The 6000-nt window shown below is 41.7% G+C and overlaps 1 long non-coding RNA gene across 1 annotated transcript in view; it reads left to right on the top strand.

Annotated features, from left to right (window-relative positions):
- The first annotated feature begins 2351 nt into the window (after window positions 1–2351).
- The window catches only part of LOC147102505 (uncharacterized), a 92456-nt gene continuing 88807 nt past the window's right edge, over window positions 2352–6000 (top strand). Inside the window, exons 1-2 of the long non-coding RNA XR_015073301.1 lie at window positions 2352–3142; window positions 4488–4580. This is a non-coding gene — a long non-coding RNA (uncharacterized LOC147102505). The remainder of the gene's footprint in view (window positions 3143–4487; window positions 4581–6000) is intronic.

Genomic DNA, 6000 nt, shown 5'->3' with positions numbered 1-6000 from the left:
TAAGAACCTTCCACCCTTTTTAAGCATTTCTAGCACAGCCTGTCATAGTGAATGAGTGTAAGAAGTCACACAACACCAGGTTATAGTCCAACAGCTTTATTTGAAATCACAAGCTTTCGGAGCGCTGCTCCTTCTTCAGGTGAAGTGGAGAAATGCATAAAGACACAGCTTATATAGTCAGAGAATCATGTCAGATGTTTACAGGTAACCTTTCCAACTGCCATTTATCACACCTCGGCAGAGAGATAATCACAGCAGTCAAAGGTGTGAATGGTGTCCAAACAGGTCAGTCAGGGAAACATTACATCAAAGAACAATGAGGTGGGGTCGCAAGGGGTCAAATATTGCAGATGCTGGGGTCTGTATGAAAAACAAAAAAAGACAAAAAACATTTTTTTTGGCTGGAAATCACAGCAGGTCCGGCCGCATCTGTGTAGAGAGAACAAGCCAATGTCGACTCGAGTCTGGATGACCCTGCATCAGGTGGGGTTACATGTAGCGTGACATGAACCCAAGATCTCGGTTTAGGCCGTCCTCATGGGTGCGGAACTTGGCTATCAGTTTCTGCTCGACGATTTTGCGTTGTCGTGTGTCTCGAAGGCCACCTTGGAGAATGAGAACTTTATTCGCCTCCTCTTCCTCAATTCATCCATTTTCAAGAAGCACCTTAGGGTATTTCGCTGCACTAAAGATGCTCTGGAGGAGATTTTTTGCTTCATCGCTCCTGGCACACTCTGGGAGCATGTATCGGTAAATTGCACACCTCCAGCCCATGATTTTCCATCCATTAAAACTAATGGATGGAAAATTACAACTACGGGTGCACAGTTTCGCAATATACATTGCTGGTGTGTACCAGGAGCACTAAAGTGGAACATTTCTCCTTGTATCAGTAAAAGTTGCTATTTGTCAGACCTTGGTGCCAACAAATGGTCTGTAGTCATCTCTTCTGGTCCAACATATTCATGTACTATGCTAAGGCTGGACAGGTATTATGTTTCAGAACATTGCATGTGGAAGATGCAAAGATACCTCTCTCTAATACTCAGCAGTCTCTACATTCACTCATTCTCCCGACATGGCATCAGGCCCATCGGAATGGCCCCTTGAGTGATCAGCAATTTGTAACTCTGTGGTATTTTGTACAGATGAGATACAATTAAACATAAGATTATAAAAATTAAACAAAAATGATCACAGAAAACCAAGAAAAGGAAACGCAAACCCCAACATACTTTAACGGGACTGAATATTAGTCGTATTAGCCGAAATGCATGTGGATAAAGGGGTCAATTGACGGCCAGAAAAAAGTGAACATTTAATGGGATTTTTGCATTTGAGTGTTTTTGTTTTTAAGTCCAGGATCTTTGGTCACACAAAATATACTGTACATGTAAAATTCCCATTTTACGGTAGCTTGAAATGAAACGTTTGGTGGGGTACTGTGTACCTCAGATGATATATGGTAAATGTGAAATAGATTTCTGATGACATAAACATGACGATATTTTATCATTCAGTCACACCTTTAATCAGTCTTCGAACCAGCACGACACTCATTAAGTAAAACAGCGCCAGCATTGTCATCAAGCAAGTCCAATCACATCGTCTCCATTCTGCTCCGGCTGCTAATACTGGATTAGGTGCCTGACACAGGTACTTGATATTTTGAAAGGCTGCTCTTTAGAAAGGGCCTCCTCGGCAACACAGTGGGTAATCCCTTCAATTACCGCATTCAGCATTGCACAGAACAAATCTGTTACAGGATGACAAACCACTAATTTTAATTTAATATTTCAGGTTCCAACAAATGACAATGAGTAGGAAGGGAAGCATATATCCCATCAATGCTTCATACTGCTTTCCCGATGGGGAGTTTTAGCGAAATTGTTAGAGAACAATTGACTATCTTACATTTGAATTAAATTTAACCCTGGGGTGCTGCAGCTTTCGAGCAGTTGGAAGCCAAGTTGTAAATCACGATCGTGGATTCCATTTCTGACAAGCATTTCCCATCAAGATGACATTTAAACCATTAATTAATTAACAGATAGAGAGATGAGGAGATTCTGAATTATCCCCATTTGGATAATTAGTATTGAACACATTCATTATTGTGATTTACTTATGGAAGGTATTTCCTTGCTACTTTAGAAACAACTTGATAAGCACATTATAAGCAAATGTTCAAATAAGGTCACCTTTTTAAAATTAACATGCTGACCAAATATGTAGATTAGAAGCACAACTAGGTGGAATTAATAATTTAACTGCCATAGCTTGCTTTAATTAAAATTATTTTTTCATTGCAATTTGAAATCATCAATGGTTGAAAACAATTTTCAGTTGCAATCCCGAAAACATAAACTGAATGACAAGTAGTGCCGTTTGACTGACTCGCCAGCGCAGGACTGCATTTTCAAAAACTGACTTACTAAAGATAAAATACAACGTAGGAAGGAATATGCCAAATGAATTCAGCAGCAGGAGAGAGTGCTCATTCACAAAATGGGACAAAATGAATTGTAACCTTATATTAACCCCATTAGGGTTCATCCCTGTGGCTGCACATGGGACCTGATACTAATCGGGTTGAGGATGTCACAGTTTGCCTTTCCCTTCTGCTAATACGAAGATGGTTCTCAGTGTTAAAGCTCTCATATTTCTATGGGTCAGCTCAAAGGAATGAATGCTGGGCATTTCTTGCCAATTCACATGTTGACATGTTCACCTGTAATTTAGGTGTCTCGGTTTTTTTTTGTTCCGAGATACATCAATGAACGTTATTCGCCCAGCCTGAGTTCAAGGGCTGTGTGATGATGATCTGAGCTCCTCTAAGTTATTTTTTTTACAATTACTCGTTGTTACAGGTCCAGCCTAGGGGAGCGTCATGTTTGCTGAGCCAGCGTTGTGTGGACTGGTGAGAGCTGGAGTTGGCAGCGACAGGAGTCCCCACATCCAGTGAGTTCCCAATCCCAGCTGGGTCATCATTGGGATGGGGCGGAATGAAGGCTGCAAGGAAAGCAAAAATCGGCCACAGTACCGAACCATTCCCGGGGCATCTCCTTGGAGCTGATGACAGAGCAGCAATGGCAAAGGGCCAGGAGCAGCCTAGTTTGACTATCTCTACAGCCAACAAATGGTGAGTGGAGTGTAAATTTGTAAAATTACCCCCTTATAAACTTTATTACTTTAAACAGCGACATTGTTGCATTTTATATTAAAGTTACCAGCAGAAAATGCAAAGTCAAAGGCTGCACATCTAATGCAGAAATGGGGCATTATTTGTGGATTTTTACACTTTTTTGGTTATGTTCAATGAGGTTGTAAGAATGACACCAAAAAATATCAGTGAAGTTTGGCAATGATGGCTGTTGTCACAATTAGCTCATATTATCACACACAAAGTAATGAGTGATTGGCAGACGTTGGTCACGAACATACCAGTTCCACGTAACACATGTCCGGATTAATAATCTGCTGACCGTCCACTACATTTTACTAAACTTTTAAAATTCTGTTTCAGTACTGGAAGCAATTCCTCTATAACATACAGTGGGCATAGAATGTTTAATGGAATCAATTGCAGTTTACCAAGAATTACATCGAAATTACAACAGGGAACCAGGCTGTTCGGCCCAACCAATCTGTGTTGGTGTTTATGCTCCACATGAGCAGTAGCTCTAATTCCATGCACCCATCCCGTTCTCATATCACTTTATTCCCCTTTTCTTCAACCACCTACCTAATCTGTTCTCAAATGTCGACATGGTCTCTGCTTCAATCACTAGCTTTGGTGGTACATTCCACAGCTACACAACCCTTTGCGTAAAAATGTCTCTCTTTGCTCTCCATCCTGAATCCTTTATTTCTCTGTAACCCGGCAGTAATTAGGAGAGAGATCAATCACCCATGTAGAATGATCGCCAAAATAACAACAGAAAATGCTGGAAAAACTCAGCAGGCCAGGCAACATCCGTGGAGAGAAATTAGAGTCGACGTTTCGGGTCTAACCCTTTTTCAAAACTGGAGAGGAAATGAAATAAATTGAAAGGCAGGGCTGGGAGAGAACAAAAGAAGTGAAGAGACATTAAGAGGTATTCAAAACCAGACGAGATGGTGATGGGACTAGTGGAGACAAAAGACGGCTCTAGATTAGGTGTGAAATGTTCTGGCAGAATGAGAGGCAGCTGCCATGTGGGAGAGAGAAAAAAGGAAAGGGGGGGAGGGAAAAACCAAAACAAAGGGGTGGATAAAAAAATATAAGTAAAAATGTAATGGGGGCCGAGGTTATGATCTGAAATTGTTGAACTCGATATTGAGTCCGGAAGGCTGTAAAGTACCTAATCAGAAGAATGATCTCCAAAGTGCCTATTAGCTGTTCCACATTTTCATTGTTGAACAGCTAAAAGGGACTACACTGTGAGGTGATTGCTTCGCATTCCATGCAGTCACCTGTTTTCACCTCATCCTATCTTCCTTACAAGGGTGAACAACTGAGTGAAAGCTGTCAGCATTCAAAGCTGGAATGGATTGGCTCCAAGTCCAGCACTCAACCAACAGAGCTTCCTGACCAGGAGGTAATGGCATCCATATCATTAAACAATTCAGTGTGAATATTATCGCCCATCAGTGACATGGAGCATGCAAGATAGTCAACACCCACACTGACATCTACGGCTGGCATAGAACAGACTCAAACCCAAGTAAAACCACATGAAAAAATGAACCGTATTTCTAACAATCAAAACCCAGCAATGGCAGTATCTAACCTCATAGATCAGATAATGGATTAAAATCATCGAAGCTGCATGAGGGAACCAACCCGTAGTCAAATTACTACCCTGTCTTCACTCCCAGTTATTCTCCTTATTATACCCTGCTGTAAATTATGTATTATTCTGCAGTGATAGCATCACAGTCGCCTCTTAAAGCCCAGATCATGTCATTCCAGCTCTACTTTTAACTGTTTTAGCATCGATTATAAGTTTCTTGGGATCCAGTAAACAATTTGTGCACAAATTTTGACCGATGTTATTGGTTCCCCTTCTGTTCCTCGCTTTTGGTAACTGTTTGCCGACTGCTTATTTCTGATAGTTTTTGAACTTTGTAATTGGTAGCTTTTGACCCTGCTTTGCTCCGCCATTGGCGGCAGTGCCTTCGGCTGCCGAGGCCCTAAACTCTGGAATTCCCTCCCTAAACCTTGCCGCTTCTCTGCGCCTCTCTCCTTTAAGATGATCCTTAAAACCTACCTCTTTGACCAAGCTTTTGGTCACCTGTCCTAATATCTCCTTCTGTGGATCGGTGTCAAATTTTGCTTGATAACGGTCCTGTGAAGTGCCTTGGGATATTTTACTACATTAAAGGTACTGTATAAATGCAAGTTGTTGTTGTTACTTGATATTTTCTCACTGGTACACTTCCAGTCACTTGAGTTGTTATTTGCTGCTGTTTTCTGAACGTGTGATACATACTTTGCTGCCCATTGTGGGTTGATAACTGGGTTGTTGGTTCAGCGCTGTTGCCTTATCTTTTCTTGCTGTCCAGTGTAAGAAAGGAAAAGAATGCTCGGAGGAGGCAGGATTATTCCAGCCTTCATAGAGTGAATGGAAGAGTTGAATTAGCCCTGAACAAAATTTGATCTTTTCTTACAACAATGTACCTGTCCTCCGCTTAGCACTTTCCCAAGCACGATTCAAATCAGGAACTCATCATGTGGTGAATTGCAGGACCAGGCCCACATCCCGTGGTGCATTTCTAACAGTGGTCCTGGAAAAAGTGAGAGACTGTTTTTTGGCCCTCCGCAAAGGGTTACTGAGGAACAGTTATGCATGCTGTCATTTGGAGCCATTTTACTAGTCGTGAAATCGCTCCTTTCTCTCACTTCTATACACTGAAACATACAGAACAAAGAGGGGTAGAATTTCCACAGGGCGTTGTCCCAATCTCGCACCGTAACTTGGGCGAAAACCCCAGAGGAACAGGGTTTCCACGGATCAT

This window comes from Somniosus microcephalus, chromosome 22 (assembly GCF_052327205.1).
Source record: "Somniosus microcephalus isolate GS21.2 chromosome 22, FLI_Smic_1.0, whole genome shotgun sequence".
NCBI lineage: Eukaryota > Metazoa > Chordata > Chondrichthyes > Squaliformes > Somniosidae > Somniosus > Somniosus microcephalus.
The sequence above is the reverse complement of the archived record's forward strand: the minus strand, read 5'-3'. Positions and strand labels throughout refer to the sequence as shown.